The following is a 22,206-nucleotide window of genomic DNA, read 5'->3' as shown; positions in this document are numbered from 1 at the left end:
ATAATCTGCCTATGGAACAAATACTTTTTCATCAACATTAAAACATCATTGATTTAAAACAAGCTCTTAATTCTTGCTGAAAAGTTAATTTTAAGTCTTATTTACGCTAGAAACTAGACCAAAATTGCTTTGTAAGATTTTGTGGTTTTGCAGCGTCTCCAGTTGAGCTTCTGCCTCAGAACACCTCCTGCCCCACAGCTTCCCCACTCACCTCCTCTAGACTAGCGACAGCAGTTAGAAAACACCTGGTGGAACTGCATGTCCGATGAGTTTATCGTGTTTATTATCTCTCAGTTCAGTTGTTGTAAATGGAATAATGAGGCGCGTTGTTGTGATAATGTGCTGAAGGCGGAGTGTCGGAAATGGCAGGAGCTTCTTAAAGAGACAGGCATCAATTTCAAGGTGTCAAATTGCAAAGTCAAGTTTCATTTAATTCTTGTTTGATATGTACAACATTTTCATAACAACTCAGCATAACACAATTACTTAATTGTGCTATAAAAGAGGACTATGTGCCTGGGAAATACATAATACCATAAGTATAGTTTGAGATTGAAATGGTTGACTGAAAGTTTTAAAAAAAATGTATTCCATAAAAATCGTTTGATTTTCATGAAATAAAATTATTTAAAATTATTTAAAACTTTAAGTTTTAAATAAAGTGTTTATGTTTTGCTGAAAGTTTCCTCTGTCCGTTCTCCTATAATGTCCAAACTAGCAGCAACTGCTTATGGTTGGTTAGAGATGGGATATTTACATCCACCTTCCCACAAATTCGGCATAACATATTTGTGAGGTCCCTCCCTGAGTGTGTGTGGGTGTGTGTGGGTGTGTGAGAGAGAGAGAAACAGGTGAATGTGTGTGAACAACAACAACTCCCCAGGGGCTCCACCAAGCCTGCGGAAATAAAATATTAATGATCAATCACTTGTTTGGGACCATAGAAACACTGACACACATTTTCTCCTACACACACACACACACACACCCACGCACACACACATACACGGTCGACTTCACTACATTTAGGCTTTTTAAATACTCACAGCAAATTGTAACTCCTCAATGACTGAGTTGCTCAAGACAAGAAATCTCATGGGGAGCCGATGTTCATCCACCCACATGCTCCATGATCTTACTGAGGATGATTTAAGAGGATTAGGTTGGTAAAATAAAAAACCTCACTTTACTCAGAAGTGATAGACACTTTTTAAATCACCTTTAATTTGTTTTATTTAAATAATTTTAAGAATTATTTACATCAAGAGATGTACATACCAAAAGTATAAAACTTAGAATTTTAAGACATACACTGAGTAAAAAGACACAAAGCCTGCTAGTAGATCCTGATCTCACATCAGCTGTGTGTTAGAATGTGTCTGCAGCTGTCATGGTTGTTTTGTGAGTGTGTTGGGTTTCCTGTGCGCTCTTCCTCTAGAGCTGCAGGTTTCCAATGAGTGGGCATGATTGATGAGCTCTGCAGCATCCACACCTGCTTGAGATCTCCTCATCAACACCTGTGAGATTTAAAGAGCTGGTGTTCAACACATGATGGTCGGAGAGTTTATCAAAGAACTTCTATAAAACCAAAATCCAGACCTTTGCCGGCTCTTGCTGCTCAGGAGCGAGTAAAAGTCCCGAGAGCTTCCACCATGAAACGTAGAATTGAGTCCACTCCATGGTCGCTTCAGCAGCTCCTGCTGGACAAACACTCACTGTTTTATCTACTACAGTCTGTGGAGCAGGGGTCTCAAACTTGAGGGCCGCTGTCCTGCAACTTTTAGATGTGCCTCTGCTGCACCTGAATAGAATAATTAAGTCATTAGCAAGTCTCTGGAGAACTGATCTACACAAGGAGGAGGTAATTAAGCCATTTCATTCCAGCGTTTTGTACCTGTGACACATCTAAAAACTGCAGGACAGTGACTGGAGGACTGGAGTTTGAGACCCCTGCTGTAGAGCAAAGAAGGCTGAAAATGATGTTAATGAAATTAAATCCCAAGCTTGACCAAATAAGGCTACACAGCAGATCTTTATGATTAAATAACATTTTTACTGAAATGCAATTGTTTGTTTTTTGAGTGGTTGTTCATAATACTATTTCAATGTGACTGCAGTCATATTTCTGATAATTTATTATCCCGCACGAGCAGAAGATGTACATTGTTGTTATAATAATGCTTTGTTTACAGAAGTAATAATGAATGGAGACGTTTAAGGATCTGTTTTAAAGTTTATTCAGCAATGCAAGCTGACAGCATTGTCACAAAATTATAACAAGACAAAAGAAGCTAATGAAAAACAGCACAACTAATAGAAATGAGGTTTTGATCAGAATTGATGGTAACTTTTGTCTCTTTGAATGTGTAAAATATGACTGTGGTAATTATATCATGAGTCTAACATTGAATGGGGTGAAAATATCAGAATTGCACTGTTTACATACACAATACAGACTGACAGAAAAAAGTCTGATATATGACATATATTGGCAAAAAAAAAAGTGGATTTAGGTCGTTATCGCCCACTGTGTGACTTGACAGTCCTGAAGTTGTGCAAATATTTAGCTAATATTATGCCTTTTACTTTCTTTTCAGTTTTAAAAATGTTTTATCTGCTGTAATGTTGGAGGTTAGAAAAATATATGAAACCAGCAAAAGATAAATTGCATCTTTGATTTAATTTATTTGGAATAAATGTAGCAGAAACAGTAAGTCGCAGGTTTTTGCCAAATTCCAGTGGCCATGTTGTGAAGAAAGTCGTTTGGGAAACCGTAAATCCAATAAATATATAGGAATGCAACAGCAAATCTTCCTAAAAACTCACAGACAAAGGCCACCTAAGTAATTTTTGCTTTAGTTTCCTAAAGTTTCAAATTATTTGGAGTTAAATATGCATGCCAATCTGCGCACAGCTGTACGTTCCCACTTTGAATGAGTCAGCCTTCTAGTCATTTATTATGGCAGCATTTATGCTGTATTGCCCTGAATTACATTGTGTAAACGCCATCTGTAACCATGTAAAACCTTATTTAGCTTTCTCTCACGTTGTTAAGGCATCTGGGTTTTAATTGATTCACATTTTGCAACTACAACTTCCTACTTGCACTGTGTGACTGCTCTCAAAGGTGATGTGATGCCGATCTCTCTGTGTGTGAACAGCATTGTCAGCCTAATTGCAGAGTATAAATTTGTGCCACAAGACGCTTGTTGCTCAGCAAGGCTGCAGCTTATGTATGTCCTTATTTAAAGGGGCGCAGCCTATTGTTTAAACATCTGGCTTACTGTTCCCTCTGAGCATTCAGCAACATGGGTGTGTGCATGAAATTTAGCAGTGTCATTTGTAAATTTGTGGTTCATTAGTGGAGCATGTGAGGACAGAATAAATGTAAATGTGATTGTTTTCACTGAGAAAATAAAGTAGCAGTTGAAGATTTTATTTAGAAGCATGTTTAAGTCAAATTTAGGTGAACCTATTTTTAAACAAGCTAAAATGAATAAAGTGAATAAACTCACTTTGCAGAGGTTTAAGTGGATGCCACATGAGTTATATTAACTCATGTTTGCAGTATATTTTCCATCATTCTTTTTAATATGCAGAGGTTTGATACTATTGTGCATTTTCTATAGTTAAAGGTTAAAATTATGAAGGCAGGATCAAATAGTCGCATTCAATAAATTTGAATATTATTTTAAAAATTGCTTTAGTAACTTAATTCATTATCGATAAGTTAAACACAGGCTAATGTTATAAAGCCCCATTATTTATGTTTATTATGATCATTTTTATTTGTGATATTTATTTATTTTCACACACTGCACATATTAAACAAGATTACATTTCCCACTGCACATTTTGTTGTCGTTTTACTGTTTTGCTGCATCACTACTGCAGCAAATTGCATTTTAACCTTCAAATTCAAACATACTTTATTGATCCCAAAGAGAAGTTAAATAGCTCATATATGTCACCTGGAAAATCTTTAATCTAAAAATATCAATTCATGTTAAAGTTTTGAATTATGTACCATAGTCGCTCCCACGTTCTATACATGAATGAATGGGTTAAATAAAGTTTGACCAATAAAAAAGGCAATCCCTACAGATAATCCTCATGCACAGGAAAGATGTGCAACAAAAAAGACACCAAATCTCAGGAGGTTAGAGTGTTGGAGTCTATGGATCTGTATGTGAATCCCTGTAAGCGCTGTGCTGGAGCCCCGTGTGTGGCCTGCTTCTTATTCAAAGTGACATTTAAGCCGTTTAGCTGTCACTCAGCAGTGCAGCGGCACGGTGTTGATGACTACCACCCCCCCACGGGGGTTTTGGTACGACCCACTGGAGCTTTGCCTGTTAATAAGGGTCCTGCCATGTCCGGTGGGTGGGGGTGGTTGACAGGATAAGTGGCTACCCTAGCAGGAGTGACACAGCTGAATAAGTCTGGAGTCTCTGATGTGATGTCTAATCAGATTTTAAAGTGGTGGAGAAAAAAGAAGTGCACTTGAACCAGAAGGCCATTTAACTGCAAGACATTTGAAGCTTTGCTTTAAGTTTTCCACAGTGACAGACAATCAATCACACTTTGTAACTCCACAGCCTGGGACTAAATGAATAACTTTGGTCTGTTATCTGGGGAGCTGATGACAACATTTCAAAACATAACACCACTGTTGTCTGCAGCATAGAGGATAAGCTTAGGACTTTCAGGATCTTTTGAGGCATATCTATGGATTTTTTTTGTTTTGTGACAAGTCACAAGAAATGTCATTGTCAAATCTGCTGCTTGGTTTTGCAGAAATTTTAAATTCTTTATTACATCAAGATAAATCATTATCTTGATTTTTTTTATATATAAAGCCTTAATAGTGGTGGTGTTTGCAATTAAAGTTTGGCAGGCCTATAATTGCTGTACAAACACCAGAAACTTATAAATAAAATTATGAATGTAGTTCCCCAGTTCATGCTGGCGTCAAAACAAATAAATCAACTTTTTGCCTTTTTCAAGCAGAAAACACAAATTAATCAACCTGTGAAATTCAATCAAGATTCAAAAATACTTTATTGATCCTAAAATTGAATAAAATAAAAACAGTATTGACTGTGGCTTTGTCTTCTTTTTGAAAACTCAGTCTAATAACGTCCTGCTGTATTTTTATGTGCTTCAGACAACAAGCTGCACCTCAGTTTCTACTTGGTACTGACATGATTCCTCTAATTACTACTTTGTTGCTGCTTTCTACCTTTTTTCTACTTTCTATGTTATGCAATTTAATCTAGTTTGTTTATATTAACATCAAATAAAGAAATGACACCTTTAATAAAATAAAACAGGTCCCTTACAAAAAATCCCATGAAATTCACATGTGGTTCCCATTTTCCACATGTGATAAAGTATTTTGTTCATGTGATCCATGGTTTATTCAACATGGGATCACATCTGATCACATATTTCTCACATGTGCACCACATATGATCAGATGTTTTTCCATGTAAAGATTGGGTGATTATACTGAATATGTAATAAAAATCTCACTAATTTTACATGTAAAAATCACATCTGAAAATCATGTACCACATAAAAAATGCACATGTGGTTCACAAATTTTCACATGTTTACTTGTGATTTTGAAATACTTTGTGTAAAAAACCCGTTATTCCCATGTTTTCACATGTGATTCCCATGTTTTCGCATATGTCTTAGTTTATGTGCATGAGATACACATAAACTAAGGTGAAATAAATGTTAAGTTATGCCAGAGGCATAAACTTCAACTTTAAGACAAAGCGACACTTTTTTATGTGTTAATAGAAATATTTGATAATAATGTAAAGTATATAGTTAACAAAAAAAATATCCAACTGGTGTGAAATAAAAGTTTTAAATGCTTTATAAAATAAAATAATACAAAATAAAGGGTTTAAAGCTCTTTGTTGCTTTAAAACAACAAATATATGAGCTCATATATTTGAGCTCTGCTATATATATATATAAATACTCTCTGGACTGGCACTGATGGTATTAAACCCGTTTCTACACATCTGGTTTCGACACGTTTTTTGTCTGGGCCTGATTTGGGGTAAATCTGTATGGTGTCATGCTCAGATGTGAAAAGTTGTTTCTGGTTCTCAACAGTTTCAAACAGAAGTAAATAAATTGTTGTTTTGTGTACAGATATACTTGCCTGGGAAGTCTTGATTCATAGCTACAAGTTTACTTCAGTATGCAGTTATGTCTTATAAAATTATATGAGATTGAGATGTGACCTCATATTCATCTTGAAAAGTGAATAATATGAAGAAATTGGAAATTTTCAAGGGAAAAAAAAGTGGTCCCAATATTTTTATAATTGTATATATTTTCAACTATTTCACATCTGTTGCATGTGTTGCAAATGTGTATATCATGTGATCCACATGGGTTTTACATATTTTATGTATCAATGTGTAAACATAATGCATGGGATGCACATGTGTAGCACATGTGATTTCCATGTGATACACATGTGCATTACATGGGAATCACATGTGTATCACATATTTCCACATGTGGAAATGTGTGTATCACATGTGATCACACATCACTTGGGAATCACATGTGATTTTAACCACGAAACATTCCAAAATCACACATATACATGTGCTTTCACATGTAATTCACATCATTCACACATCACTCACATGTGAAAAGTTGTGTGAACCACATGTGTGGTTTTCATGTGGCATGTGACTTTCACGTGTGATTTTGATGGGATTTTTTTGTAAGGCTAATTATCTGATTAAACAGAATCCAGTTCTATCCGAATTCAATTTAGCTTCAGTTTATCCTCTTCAGACTCTCAAAGTGTTTCTCGTATCAGGCAGAGGCTGCAGGATCGTATGGTGACTCTCTGGACGGACCAGCTACTGTTGCTGCCTTTGCTTATTATTTCACCACACGTCATGAAATCCTGTATTACTGCAGAGGTTCCGGGTTTATTACTACCGCCCAGAGTACATCAAGGGTTTAATATTCCCTGGTCAATTTCAACCCCTATTTTGTGTAGGAACCTTTTGCTTAATTGCGAGGCACAATAAACGTGTGGATCGCGAGATGAAAGGATGAAATAAGCTGGGCGGTAAGCAAGGGCGGCAGTCTGGATGTGCTAATTTGCACCAGAATAGTCTTTGCATTTGGAGACATAGATTGTCACCTCACTGGCAGGTAAGGAGTGGAAGCTGATGTGTGAGGTTAAACAATAATTTCTAAATATAGTTGGGCTCGCCCCCACGCACAGCCTGAGCTATGGAAGTCAACTCTTAGAGAGGTGCTGGATTTTCTCCGGTTTCAGAATCACCCACAGTGAAAGGCGCAGGGCGTGTGAGAAGACACTCACAAACTTGATGAGGAAAGCTGATTTCCATATGCAGGAATATGCATTCAGTTAATTTCTTCAGGTCATCCTCTGAATCCCTTAAAGGAGACTTATTATGCCTCCTTGAAGACGTTAGTTGTACAAAACATGTTTATTACATTTTATGCACAAAATTATTCTTAGATAATAAGATTTTCGTCAGGTCAATTCTTTCAGAATGAGCTTTTTTTTAGGGCGTCTTGTCACTTAAAACCCAAATAAGCTGCTGCTGACCACATACCTGAACTCAGCGTTTACACTCGCACATAAAAATGACTTCATGATGCACAATTATAAAATCATACATATTTGAAAAGCAGAAGTAGAGCCTCCTGCACAACCAACAAGAATGCAGCAAGTGGTTTCTGGATGCTGAGTCAACAACAAAACACTCGTCTTTTCCAGCAGCCATTTTACAGCATTCATAGTGATAAAACCATCTGACCAAACGTGCTTGGGTTGCTAGGTGATGGGCGGCGCCTGCTGATGTGCGACATTACATTTGGAAAGTTTTTAAAACTGTTCATTTTCCAGACACCAAAAAACATTAATTTGTTGCCAAAACAAGGCTGGATGTTTTCTTTGTTTGGTTGTTTGTTTGGTTGTTTTTGGGGGTTTTTTTACTGCTTGGTGTTTTAAAGAAGCAAAGACCCAAATGGAATTTTTTAAAAATTGCAAAATGTGAATAATGCTCAAGAGGTCCCCTTCAAAGAAGGAAAGGAGGAAGAAGGAAAATCAGAAGGTAATAAATCGACAGAGAGGCTTTTTATTAAAAAATAATCCTGCATGTGTGTTTTATTTGACTTTAGTTTTTCATGTTTGCTTTTACTATTAAGCTTCCCCTGCCTGCTATCATATAAAAAAGGTTTATTTTTACATCTGAAGAGAAGAAAAACTCCCTCAATTGCAGACTTTTTTTCAATAAATATCAACACCAGCCCTCAGTTTTGTTTTCGTTTTAAAGGTTTGCTGTGTATTTGAGTTTGACACCACTGTTATAGACTGCTGTGGTTTTCTGCTTCACTTTCTCTTGCCTTAAACAATTAATCTCCTTAAATCCCATAAATTAACTATCAAATGAATTTTGAGCAAGTCAAAATAAGAGAGACTTTAAAACTCTGTAGGCAACTGTCTTCTAAATTAATTGTTGTAGGAAAATTACATGATGAAACATGTGGGAACATTAACAAGAGAAGCAACTTCTTTTCTTTGTGCATCCAATATTCACAAACAGATATAAACAGCATAGCTTAATAAACCAATTTAAAAAATCTAAGTTTTCTTTGTAACAACCAGCATTAATATGAAATTAGCAGTAGGTTAATTGGAATTTGTAAAACAAAAAAAAGAAAAAAGAAATCTGTTAATGTCTTAAATCCAGTACAAGTTTGTTGGTTAGTAGTTAGCAAGAAATCAGCTTATGTGAATTTTGTGTGCAGCATTTTTTTTTTCTCCATATGCCAAAACACTTTTCCATACGAGACTTTGAACTTGTTTTTCTCTGCTTTATATTTGGGCCTTTAAATAATGCTGGACTCAAAAGGTTCCACCTGGTCTTTATATTCTGAAGACTTGAAAAGTTTAAAGTGCATTTCAGTCTGTCTAGTAAAATAGAATTCATTGTGACTTTACGCTTTAGAGTGGATATTTTAGAATACCATTAATTTTAAAATTTTGGTGCTCAGTCTCAGGCTTGTCAGACCGCTTCTTCTTTTGGGGGGTTTAATTTAATTTCAAACGTGATTGTTGCCTTTCCAAGGATATTTTGTGAACTGGAAGACATCTTACATCAGTGTGCCGTCATGTTTTTCAAAGGCCGATCAGAGGGATAGTGATGAAACCAGAAAAAGGAGGTAAGAAAACGATGTGTGCTCCTGTCAAGAACCTCAAAGATTTACTAAATGAAAGAGAGAGACAGAGAAGGTTTGGGGGGAAAAGAGGCAAGACGACTGAACTCCTCTCTGTGTGTTTGTCTGTGCACAGAAGTGCATCTGTGGGTGGCTGGTAATGTGGGGGAACTAAATATTCTGGTGGTTATTCTCCCGTAGGGAAAAGTTAAGTCTATGAAGTGTGTAAGGTGCTCAGTGAGTGTGTCTGTGCGAGCGCGGTGGTCGTGATTGACGGGCCATGACGAGGTGCTTCTCATTCACATCTGCACACTGAGCCTCCAATCCGACAGCCCTCCAGATCAATCAAAATCATCCGGGATGGTAACGTTGAAGGAGCAAGAAAACATGACTTGCTTTCCTGGTTTTACACAAACCTAGACAGACGGTTAGATCGATCCATGGCCTCATCTACACAGCTTAAAAAGTGACAATCAAACAAGTCTTCCCAGCTGAATCTCAAACTCTCTATCTTTTTGCAGAAACTATAGCTTAGTGCACTAGTAACAGAATCTGACTAGGAATAATTGATTTACTATTGTTCTTTATGGTGCAAATAAAGAAATCATGGTCATTCTATGCTAATTTACCTAATTTTGGTACTTTATACTCTGATTTATTTAATATAGGCTTCTACAGGGCAGTATTTGTTTAAGAGCAGCTGCTGGATTAATATCAATGGTGTAAATCACATATTTCTGCTTTGTTAATCTGTGTAGTAACTGTCTTTTTACCCTACAGAAAAACCTTAAAAATGAGAGAGGAAGTTTTGACATTGATTAAATGTTAAATAATAAACTCTTTCTGAGCAAAAAATCCTAAATTGTTTTGGTCATACTGGTAGAAACTTTGTCGAAATCAAGGAGGTTCAATTGATTTAATAATTGCAGCGTCATGTTTTGTCTGTGTTTGGTAGAAGATAAGTATAAACTGATTAATCTTTTAGGGGGAAACTAATTAAGAGGGGCTCAACAAAGATATAATTCAGGGTTGCATCAATTTTGATATTATCTGTGATTATCAATTCAGTCTTTTCTTCCTCTGTAATGTAGGATGTCACATCAGCAGACTTTCTCTTCCAAAACAACTAATCATTCACTGAGTTTTATTGCCTCGCTTGAAGGCTTGTGTGCTTAAACATGCTGGTGTCAGGGACCTGGTTGGTTGGTTTCTCAAAATGGTGGACAGCACAAAATACAAGCGAAAGACCAAGTCTGCCAAGCCATTCCTTGGACATCAGAATTCCAGCAAACCACAGTGAGAGCCACAAACTGCAAACAGAGAAAACATGCAACAGTGGTGGAATTTCCCAGCTACCAACAGGGAATGAAGAGCATTTTGAAAACTGAAGAAGGAGTTTCAAAAGAACCCAGAGCAACATTGAACGTTCTGCACATCACATGCCTAAGTTAAGGCTTTTTTGTTTATGACATCTATAGGATAGTTCCAAGGCCAAAACTCCTGCTGGTCAGTCAGAAAAAACCCACAATCTCACATTTCCAAGAACATCTTTATGACCCCCGACACATTTGGGATTGCTTATTGGCTTGAGGACATGGACGACTTTCAGCAATAGATAGAATCAACACTTATGCCATCTCACAGAAGATCCTAAGGGAGAATGTGAGCCAGGGCCGTCCAGAGCCGTTTGGAAGGGCAGGGGCTCAAAATTAAAAAAGGGCACATTGAACAAGACCTTAAAACACAGTACAAGAACATAGCAACAACCCATTTCAATCAAGAATTTAATTGGATCCTACTATATCATTGCCATCATGTGGGGACAATGCAAAGCAAATGTAGTCTATATTTTCCCCAACAGGTACAAAGTTGCTGTTTCTGCTGCTGACAGTCCTGGAGGGCTGAGTTGATCTGAGTCTGTAGCTGTTAAACAGACCAGAGGAGAGAAGGTCGCTGATCTGAGCAAATTTGCTGCCATTTTACTCATTAAGCCCTAATAATATGCATTTAACCTCTAGAACAACTTGGCTGCAGACTGATTTATAGATCAAAAAAGCTCAAAGGGATTAACTCTATATAATTGTTTGATGTTAGTATCTCTGAGACCTAGAATTATAAGACTGGGATATCAAGGCAAAGAAAACTCAGTAGCTCCTGGTAGGGCCCTCCAGACATTCAGGGGCCCCTAAAAATGGTTTAATTGTAACACAGACCATAGATCTAAACCTGTAGCATCATTTATAGAGAATGACAATGTTGTTAAATTTTATTTAATGCATTCAGCTGAGAAAAAAAATTACATTTAGGATTTATTTAAGAAGTTTACTTTGTAAAAGTTTAAAGAATCATCTTGATAGTTTGATTGTTGTGTTACCATGGCTACAATATGGTGTAATCTTTGTGTTTGAATTGGGTTTGTTCACAAATACATCACAGCAAATAACCAATAATCAGTGATTGATTTTAAACTCGGCCAGTGAACCTGGTCTCCCTCTCACAGATTCACCTTATCAATATTTAAACACGTTAGTGATGCTGAGGTTCTTAGTAGGAAAGGTTTTGGTGGGGGACAAGAGGGAGGTTCTGTCTAAGGTCCCATATTACCTTGGGCCGGCCCTGCATGAACAGCCCCTGCGATGCGCATCTCTGGAATCTACCTGGAATCTACCTGGAATCCCCCGGTGGCCCCTATCAGTCCCCCAATGCCTTGGAGACATTTTGATTCATTTCATTGCGGCATGTTTGGCTTTTTGCTGCGGTTCTAGTTATTGCTACAATATTTTCTCTGATGTTTATTTTGTGACTCTAAATGCTCTGAATCTTCCTCTAACACTTGAGGTTCTGCAATAACTTCTATTTACAGCCGCGAACCTCCAGCCCAGATCCCGTCAGAAGCGGCTTTAACCCGCCTGGTAGTAACGTTAAGGAGAAGCAGAGCAAACAGAGAGCAAGTAGTACCAGGTGGTACCGGGGCTTCTGGCTGCGTCTCGACTTGCAGTGACATTTGCAGTACCGTGTCTTATATCAAGATGTCTGATATAAAGACAGATATTCTTTATATCTGTCAGTGGGACCGACCCAGACTGCCTGTAGTGAACCGGGCTTTTAGCAGAATGATGAAGTTAAAGTCAGAAGTTTTCTCTGCAGCTGAAGCATTTATGTGTTTAGGGGCGAGGCGGGTTTTGTCCTGCTATTGCCAGGACAATTACAAAAATATAAATAGAAACAGTTTTTCTAACGTCACCATCAGACCTACGTTTTTATTCACAAACCAGTGTATGAAAAAATATTCTTGCCCATAATTTAATAGTTAGAGGACACAGATCCCCCCCCTCCTCACCATGGACCCGGTGTCTGAACAACATGGAGGCTCTGAGAGTCATTATTAGACTGAGGGCAGCCAGACTAGTTTATTTTTGCTCAATTATTATAGTTAGATAAATATTATTGCTGAGGAGCACAAGCAGGCCCTACAGATTAAAATAAATAAATAAATAAAAAATTTTGGAGAAAAAAAAACTCAAAAAGGGCACTAGGACATCAAGAATAAAAGGAGCAGGGGCTCAAGCCCCCTACTCCCTCCCCCAGCCCCTCTGCATGTGCTTGATGCAAGCCATCAGTTTGTGACCTTAAGTTCAAACAGCTCAAGTTATGCAGCATGACAATAACCGAAGACAGTCTGCTGCTGACTTAAATCTCATTTGGATGCTGTGCCATGACCTTAAGCAGGCCCCTCGTGCTCCAGTGTAGTTGAATCAAAATGATTCTGCACAGGATAAATCACCAAATTCCTTTGCAGCAGTATAAAAGACTTAGTGCCAGTAATTGCCAATCCTCAAAGCTGCAGTATGTGACTTTTACATACTTGTTAAAACTGACAATTTGAGACAGATAATCTGTAAAAACATCAATCTCCTCCCAGTGCTCCTGTTGCAATTTGCAGAAATGAACCGCTCCCAAACAAAAACAACCAATCGGAGCCAGGAGGAAGGTCTTATTACCGGCAATCACTCTCATGTATGTGCTGCTCAATGTGCTAATGGTGGAGAAACAACTTACAGTTCCAGTCATCGGTGACAATGCTAACTAGTCTGAACATTCTTGGTAGGCTCTGTAGGGAACTAGCTGCAGCGAAGTGGGAGGGTGTGATCAGTGCGTACACTGGCATGATTGGCAGTACTAAGACCCTCCTCCCAGCTCTGACTGGTCGTTTCTGACGGAGCAGTGTATTTCTGCAGATGGCAGTAGGAGCATGCCCAAATCAGGCAGAAGAGATGGATGTTTTTACTGAGTATCTGTCTCATAATTAAACTGTCACAACATAGTGACAGTTTTTAACAAATATGTAAAAAACATATTTTTTGGATAAGTTACACACTGCATCATTTAAACTGCAGAGGAAGTGGATGTTTGCTCCATAAGCATCAGAAGATGTGATTGATACTAAAGTATTAGACACATCAAAGGTTAGTATAAATGTACATAAACCAATTGGTTTACGGCTAGTATAAGTGGGCTAGTAGAGCTAAGCCCTTCTTGACATTTACAATAAAGTTGTTAAAATAAATAACTTAAAACTACCTAAAAATAAATACATCTTAGAAATAATGTATCACATTTTGTTAAATTTTCAACAAACCTGGTGTCAAACCGCCTGGGGAAGAATAAATAAAATATATATATATATTTATGTATAATAGCCCAAATATCACCACCAGCCTCCACTGATTTACACTATCCTTTGATGTTCACTCAAAGCTCTGCAGCAAATAATTTTGGCATTTTCTTAACAAAGGGAAACAAGCAAGCAAACAAAAACATGTTTTCCTTTGGATGATTTTATGAAAAGAAATCATATTCTCGCTTCCTGGGACCATAATTAAAGTATGTAGTATAAATTGTGTAAAGTCCACATAATGGTAAAAAAAAGACTCCAAATGCTGTTAAAAATGTGTGGATGTAAAATTCATTTTTGAAATGCTCATCTAAATATTTCAATACATGTTTATATTTATTTCTCCAGTTCGTTTACGTTTGTTTTGTGGTGAAAACAAGGTCAAGAGAAACCTTTCAAGAGAGCTCATTGGAAATGCATTCAATAAAAGTGTAGCAGGAGTTCGAGCCACTAGAATTTCATGTTTTCAGTTTGGACAGCTGGTATCAACACGTACTCTGACCTGACCATCCATTTCAGTAATGCTCACCATTATTGGGAGTCATTTCTCTTCAGAGCACTCAATTGCCTCCTCAGGAGTGAAGCATTTGGGATGACCCTGTTCTCAGGTCATCGGGCTCTCTGCTTGATGCTGCGTGGATCAGATGCTGCTCAAACTCCTAACAGCAAAGTATTCAGGAGCTGCTTCCGAGCTCCTGTGTGGCCAACACTGGCTGTATTCTGTCTATTTAGCCGCTTCAGTAAACCCTTCTTGTGGCACTTACGCCCCGCAGCTAACAGCTAGCGCCAACAAATTTACAGCTGCTAATTACCCTGGCAGGTCAAGAGAAAAACACGTTAGCACGTAAATAAATGTTGTGACACCACCTGCTGCTTAACAGCAAACACTCCCACACTGTATTAACTTTCATCGGTCTGACATTTAGGAGGTTAATGATAAGGGTTAGATGCCCCACTCAGTGGTTTGTATTAGCTCACGCGTACAGCACAGCTGGAGCAAATTTTCCCCTTTTCCTTTTTATAGTAAAGACACAGGCTTTATGTAGCTTTATATAGAGCACAAATTGTGGTTACATGGTTGTAAAAATTCTGTTCGCTTAAAATATTTACATACCCTGAGAAATAAATATATAATTTTTGTTATCGCTAACCTTTTTTTTTTTAGTTTTCTGTCAATTATGGGGTTTCACCAGAATAGTGAACATTGTAACTCATTATTTCATAGCATTGCAAGCTTCTTATACGGTAATTCCAGTCTGATTTAAATGGAAGTACATCTGGAGACGTATTTCAGGGCAACACATTTAACACATTCTTTATTATGTGACATCATGGGAAAACCAAAATAAATTAACCAAGATGTAAGAAAGTCTGGTTTACCTTTGGGTACAATTTAGAAATGACTTTCATCTATTCAATCACTGATATGGAGGTATAAACATGACCAGACTGTAATGCCGTTAAGGAAAGAGACGCTCAGAGGTGCAGTTTCCTATAAATTTATTTCGATGCAAACTGTGCAAATTAACTTTTATACAAAAGCAAAACAAAAGTTCCAACACCGATTTTGGCTGATTCATGTCAGTGAAAGTAATTTTACTCTGACATTGGCTTAAATGTTTCTCAGCAGAGAAGAATCCATAAGAGTGAAAAGTTTCCAAATGCCTTCAGAGACAAAGGAAATATGATATGTCTTGCAGTCTGATAAAACAAAAATTAAAACTGTGTTTTTATAAAATTATTAAAACTAACATTTAAGATTAGAGCATTACATCAAACCAATAAATTATTATAAACTTTCATCATAGAGTTTAAAGGTTTACTTAAAAACAAACCCATTTTCTATTTTCCCAGGAAAAAATTATTTAGTTTTAGTTAAGGAGAGTTGAATAATTGATAATAATACATTTGAAATCCATATAATAAACCTTCTAAGTAACTTATTCAGCAGATTATTTGCTATATAAAGAATTTTATTTTCCTAGTTATGATTTCCTCCAAAAACAGCGAGCAGCCACCGCTGCTCTGCTGCCAAATGGCCTCACAAGAAAAAGAAAAAGCAACATTTATTCCAGCTGAAAGAGCAGATTTCTAGATATCTGTAGACTTAAAAGCGGACGTCTCTTCTGCAGTGAAGTCTTACTGGTGTCTCCTCCTGAGCAAAACCCTGTTGTCACCACTCCAGTTGGTTCAACATAATCGACAGGTTGAAAGGACTGTGTCTGTACGCACAAGGACCGAGGACAGTGGCCTTTGGCAACAGAGGCAGCAAAAAAAACAAAAAACACCTGTGTCTAAGAAGAAAACAAAAAGGCCGGAGTGACAGTCTGCCAGAGCTGCAATAATGGAAGTCGGAAAACTGGTGGGAAATTATTCTCTTAAATGTTTGCTCTTTCTGATTGTGTGGGACATCTGACAAACGCTTTGAGTAGCCTGTGTAGCTTAATTCACAATTATTCTTGGAATAAAGAGTGAAATCAAATATCCAGCTAAATGCACAGAACAACAATTTCCCTGTTGTTTTCCTGTTCATTTTCACCTTTATCTGAGGATAACAGGACAGATTGTTTACAGTAGAAGCTGCGCTTGCAGCATGTTTATCCATGTAAAGTGGATTTGTGGTACATCTCTGAACCGTACCCAGAATCCGCCCAGGAAGCAGAGTGGTGCTGCTCTGGCATCAGATGTGAAAACGGTTGGTTTGTATGAACTCACCCAATCCTTTATTGTTCTCCCAAAACTTGGCAGCATATCAGTTTGTCATTTTTCCACATAACCAAGCAAACAAAAAAATCCCCATTTGGTGGACGCTAATGAAAAACTCACATATAGCACTGTGCTAGCAAAGAAAGGTTTTAACATTTTGCAATGTAATTTTCCATATTCAAAGAGCATTTTCTGGTATGCATAGTTTTGTCCAAATTCATTGAATTTTCAGAAATGTTTAGTTTTTTTGGCACAATTTTTTTTTATTGGTATTGCAGTGAAAAACAGAAAGTTGTAAAAACCTTTAAGCTCATCCTGAGGGAGTAAAATAATCTGTTGTTACTTATGAAGCACTAAAGCAACAATGGGTTTGCATTAAATATTGGTACCAAAGAGGTGGTATGCTTCTTTTTGGCAAAGGGTCAGCACTCTGCATATTGACTCTATGTGTAAACTGGATGTGATAACAGCAAAACCAATTTATATTGACTGGGTTTTTTTTTCTAAATACCATGATAATAAAAAAGGAGAGAAAAAAACTATCTCAGATGTTTTGGCCACGATTGTATTTTAGATGTTCATATCTGAATAATATATCACCTGCATTTTAATCAGAAGTGAGGTTGTGTTTCTGACTTACTAGTATTGTAAGTCAGAAATTTGCAGACACAGATTTATGTTGACCTGTGTAATATTTCAGATCCTGTTGGGCTTCTAAGTATTAGGAGAATGTGTCCAGCCCTTATGAGATTTGGGGTTTTTTTGTTGTTTAAACTCCTAAAAAGCTATTGAATAAAAACAGCTTCATTGCCTACGGAAGAGTGAGATGTTCCTGGCATCTTTTGAAAATCTTTGTTTGTGTCATTTAGTTAATGGAATATGAGTTAAATTACTTTGTAGAAAAAGAACAGGATTAAAAATGCACAAAATAGTTGGTCAATTACAGGAGAATTGTGTTGTAGTTTTTGAGTTTGACCACAAGATGGAAGCACTTAGTTGTGGCAAATACAAGGGACACAATACAACAATGAAGGCACATATTATGCATATGCTTTAGTGTGCTACTCTTAAATGATTCTTAGAATATGTTGTGGTTTATCTTTGTATAATTCAGATTATAAATAATCAATTAATATATTGACAAAACATGTCAAGCGAATCCCAGAGGTAAAGAAGCGACATATTTGACTTTAAACGGTCTGGAAACATTTAAGATCAACGTTTGATCATCACTTGTTTTATAAAGCTGCTGTCCTTGAGCAGAGATTGAAACCTTTTGCAACTTTTTGAAAACTTTTCTGTTGAGTCTACAGTAATCTGGCACCGCTACATGATCAAGAGTTCCTTCAGGAAATGTTGTGGACCTCCAAAGATGAACCTGCTGACCTCTCAGTGATCCCCGATGATGCCATCCGCAGGGTTGTAAAGGTTTTGGTAACTTTGCTGTTTTCCCAAAACATCACATTGAAAGCAATGCTGAGATGAGACCTTTTGTAAATGTGCAAATGTACTGAACTTCATAACCCCTCAAAACAGTCAGTATGAGTCGCAGTCACCCGTCTGCTCTCACATCACAAACACATTCACACACAGATTGGTACGCAGTTTGGGGTAAATGCTTTGAAGCTCGAATCACACACTGTATGTAGTTTGATAAATAAAGCCACGTGTAAACTATTCTGTAAAATGTGTGAGGCTTATTTTGTGATTTTAATAAGCTGGTATTTTACTTGTTTAATATAAAGTTCTGTTCGTTGTGGAGGAAGTTTTATTTTACTGTACAAGCAAGCATAAGACACACAAACAACACAAATGTCACCATTACACCACTGGCAGATGAAAGCATATCAGTCTAACTTGAAATTGTAGCATTAGCATGTAGAATTATGAATATATTTGTGTTTATGTATTGTGTAGTTTGCTGTAAATTTCTCCTGACATTAAATGTATCAAACAGTTTAAAACTTCGCACACTTCAAAAACACAAAATCCTACCAAGTTTTTTTGGTTTAATTTTTCGTGCAAATATCTAAGGTTCAGTTTTCATTAAGTTAAAGGAGCTTGCATTAGGTCAATAATTTCTTAATAGTGATGAAAAGGTAGATTACTTCACTTATAACAAGGGAAAATGTCTTGTTATAAACGAGGTAACATTTGATAAAGAATATCTGCAGCTGTGATGCTTTTTGTCACTTAGCCTTTGTTTACAGTCAAGTCAAGTCAGGATTAATAGCGTGTCTAATACAAGAGGTTGCCTTTGACCAAATTAAGTTGGTTCTATTTCTCTAACCCAGATGTTTGCCTGTAGAGTGGAGTCCATCATAAAAAGTCTTGGATTCTCTGATCCTCACTTCTCTTGTGATTTTATTCACACCTGCCAACATCCTTTTTGTACATTCTGTCCTCTTTTATATTGATTACAACTAACACCAAGTCCAAAACTGCTAACACTGAGACATTCCTCCAATTTTTATATTTTCTTTCTATCTCGCAAATCCACTCAGTGTTTTCCCATATTGGCCACAAAATAAAACTTGACTCAGCGTTCATCGTTTTTCTGTCATTGGTTGTTCATTAGTTGTTTAACAAAAATTTAAAAAAAGAAAACTGTTGTGAACAACTTCGGGTGTACATCCATCTTGTTTGAATTGCATGTAAGCAATAATATTTAGCAACAACATGGTGTCAAATCAAATGGCATGCACAGGCACAGTGATAAGTTCAGATCTCTGCAAGTGCCTTTCTCCTGGTACAATAGATCAATTATGAGTCCAAGAAGATGCAAGTTAGGGTGACGGTGGCTGTATGCTATCATTAGCTTTCTATTTGTGCATGCATGGCTGATAACTGTTGAAGTTTTCAGATAACTGAAAGCAAACCAAGTCCTGTATTTGCACTTTTATGCATGTAGTTTTAGATATTTTTTTCCCCATGTCTGCATTTTTTTTATTTGCTTGAGTTTGTTCCCTTGGTTGTTGGGCAAATGCTATCTTTACGTTGTTGTTTTGCATGTGTGTTTGTTTTTAACTTCAAGACATAACTTTACTGGACGCTATAATGCTCCACTAAATCCACAGCAATGAAAGTGAATCAAGATGTCAAACATGTGATACGACAACCTCCCTGGGTCTGGACATCCCGTGAACTCCAGCAGACCTCTCTGAAAACATTCTTCCAATGATGCGAGAGCTGCACTCCTATAAATAAAGTTTCATGTTCATAAAGCAGTTTATGTCCCATGTGATTGACTACTTCATTTCTATGTTTAGGAGTCAGAAGTAAGAACCTTATATAGAATAATGTGTGTTTTCAAGAACTTAATATTAGCTAGACCAAGTGTCTGCCAGGGCTGGCAGCTGCCATGTTTTCTTAACCAGAGGGGAGCTGTAAGTCTGCCTCTCGGTACTGTCTCTTTCTTGCACACACACACACACACACACACATATGCAGACACACAAAAGTGCTTCATCGATGTTACATGAAAAGAAAGAAATGAAAGAAAGAAAGAAAAAACAATTTGGCTGATAGAAATCTCCTGTGACAGTCGTTAGTCGAAGGCTTGGTCCATGGTTACACTGAAACAGCGTTAAATACTTACCAGTAACACCCATAACCCAACACACTCCCATTCACTGTCACATGTTGGTGCAGCTGCCATATTAAAATGCCTCCACAGAGATTTTTAATCAAACTTTTGATCCTGTACGTTTGGGGATTTAGCTGCAAGTAGCTACGTTTCAGATTTAAGCTAAACTAAATCTAATCTGTATGCAATAGTGTGCAAAAAGTCTTCAATTAAACATAATACATCATTTAAATAATTTTAATGTGCTTTTTTCAGTTTCAATCGCATTGTGAATAATCAAAACATGGTTTTTGAATGCCCCCAATTTTTTCCACCGTTTTGTAAAAACTACTTTCCAGGGATGGGGAATCTGATCTCTACCTGATACGACACACAGTTGGATTAACAAGCTATGATCCAATATTCAGCTCAGTTTAAGATTTCTCCTCATCAACCAGCGATTCAATTAAGAAGGATTTACGTCCTCATCATGATGCATCACGATTTAAATGAACTTAGCAGAAAAATATATTGTTTGTATATTTTTTTGTTAATAAGAATGAATTAAGCAATTCAAATTTCAATCATTTGCTAATGAATGGTTCTTTACAAAAATATGTAATATAATCTTTGTGAGGGAAATATTTGAGTGTATTTTAGTGTTAAATCCTGATGTTGTTGTCAGTTGCTATGGCAACGAGTCCGCGCGCAGAGTAGCCGACACAGAGAGCGAGAAAAAAAAAAAGAATACTAGCGGTTTTGAGTTGTTTCTACAACGGTTTTTCTGCGGTATTTCCCCCTTTGCGGTGGCGCACTGCACTGAATGTAAAGTGCAGGTTTCATTTAGTTAACGAAATTGTTCTACCGCGCCGGCGCGGCTATGGATGCCAAAGAATAGTTTTCTGGCCTTCCAGCGTTGTGCGCATGGGCGAAGGTTCCGGAAGTAAACAATAAGATGCGAGGAGTCATAGCGTCTGCTGTAGCTTGTGCAGGACTGGAATTAAAAGCTAGTTGTCCACTGGAAAAGGATGAAATACGAGCCTCACCTTGACTGGAGCTGAAGGAGGAAGAACGACGTGAATCTGCCTCTGAAGACGTGAACTGATAGGCGTCTCCACGCTGGATTCCACGCTGTTTCAAGTGTTATGAGGTTAGTCTTGCTTCCAGTGTATTTGACAGCAGGGTGGCACATTTTGCAAATCGCTTTTGCTTTTTCAACCTGTCCGATTCTCTTGTAAAATCCATAGTGTCGCCAAACTGCAGATTTACAGTGAGGCGGTGAATGTATCGGTTCCACTCACTCTGCCATGTTTGCCAGTTGTTGTGGTCACGTACGCGCGCCCATAGACGTGAATAAGAATAAGTGGAGACCTGATTGGACGCTGAGTTCTACGTTACGTGGCCGCCATCTTGAATGCGGATGTAAAGTGACCCGGAGGTCCCTAATTCATATGCTGCGTGGACTTGTTTCAATCGTTTTACAGTAAACTAAATCAGAAACTAAACTAAATTTACAGTAAACTAAATTTATTCGCATCACCTTTCACAGGTAAGAATGAAAGAAAGTGATAACCGGTGATGTCATTAGAGTTACTGACGTCGGACCACTTTTTTCAGTAACGAGTAATCTAACACGTTGCTACTTCAAATCCAGTAGTCAGACTACAGTTACTTATCGAAATCCCTTTGCGTTACTGTGCGTTACTATGTTCTTAATTTTATTTCCTCTGTGGGTCATGGGGAGTGATCGCCGTTTCTGCGACAGTATCAGCAGCGACAGAAACATAAACAATGGAGGGAAGAGGGAGATGCGCATTTTGTTGCTGGAAACACAGGAACTATTTTGAGTTTCGCTTGCCAAGTCCGATTATTATAATCAGCTTTGGGCTTGTTTTTTTCAAAAGTCACTTGCAGATTTAACGAGTCGCGGGTTGCGCTTTTTGGGCTTGGACATAAGCAGACATAAACCCCAGAATTTGTCTGACATCCAGTTAGTTTTAGTCAGACTCTCCCTGTCCATCAT

The 22,206-nt window shown here is 37.5% G+C and overlaps 1 long non-coding RNA gene across 2 annotated transcripts; it reads right to left on the bottom strand.

Moving 5' to 3' along the window:
* Positions 1–405: 405 nt before the first annotated feature.
* On the bottom strand, positions 406–21,362 carry LOC114145411 (uncharacterized). Of its 2 annotated transcripts, none has more exons than XR_003595680.1 (5): positions 21,230–21,362; positions 1,600–1,697; positions 1,312–1,517; positions 1,047–1,138; positions 406–897 (listed from the first exon to the last, which is right to left on the bottom strand). It is a non-coding gene; the product is annotated as an uncharacterized LOC114145411 (long non-coding RNA). The 2 variants fall into 2 exon arrangements; XR_003595681.1 differs by having other exon boundaries at positions 1,357–1,517.
* Between the last annotated feature and the right edge of the window lie 844 nt (positions 21,363–22,206).

The sequence above is a fragment of the Xiphophorus couchianus genome, chromosome 5 (genome assembly GCF_001444195.1).
Source record: "Xiphophorus couchianus chromosome 5, X_couchianus-1.0, whole genome shotgun sequence".
Taxonomy (NCBI): Eukaryota; Metazoa; Chordata; class Actinopteri; order Cyprinodontiformes; family Poeciliidae; genus Xiphophorus; species Xiphophorus couchianus.
Note: the sequence above shows the minus strand (reverse complement) of the source record. Positions and strands in the feature narration are given on the sequence as shown.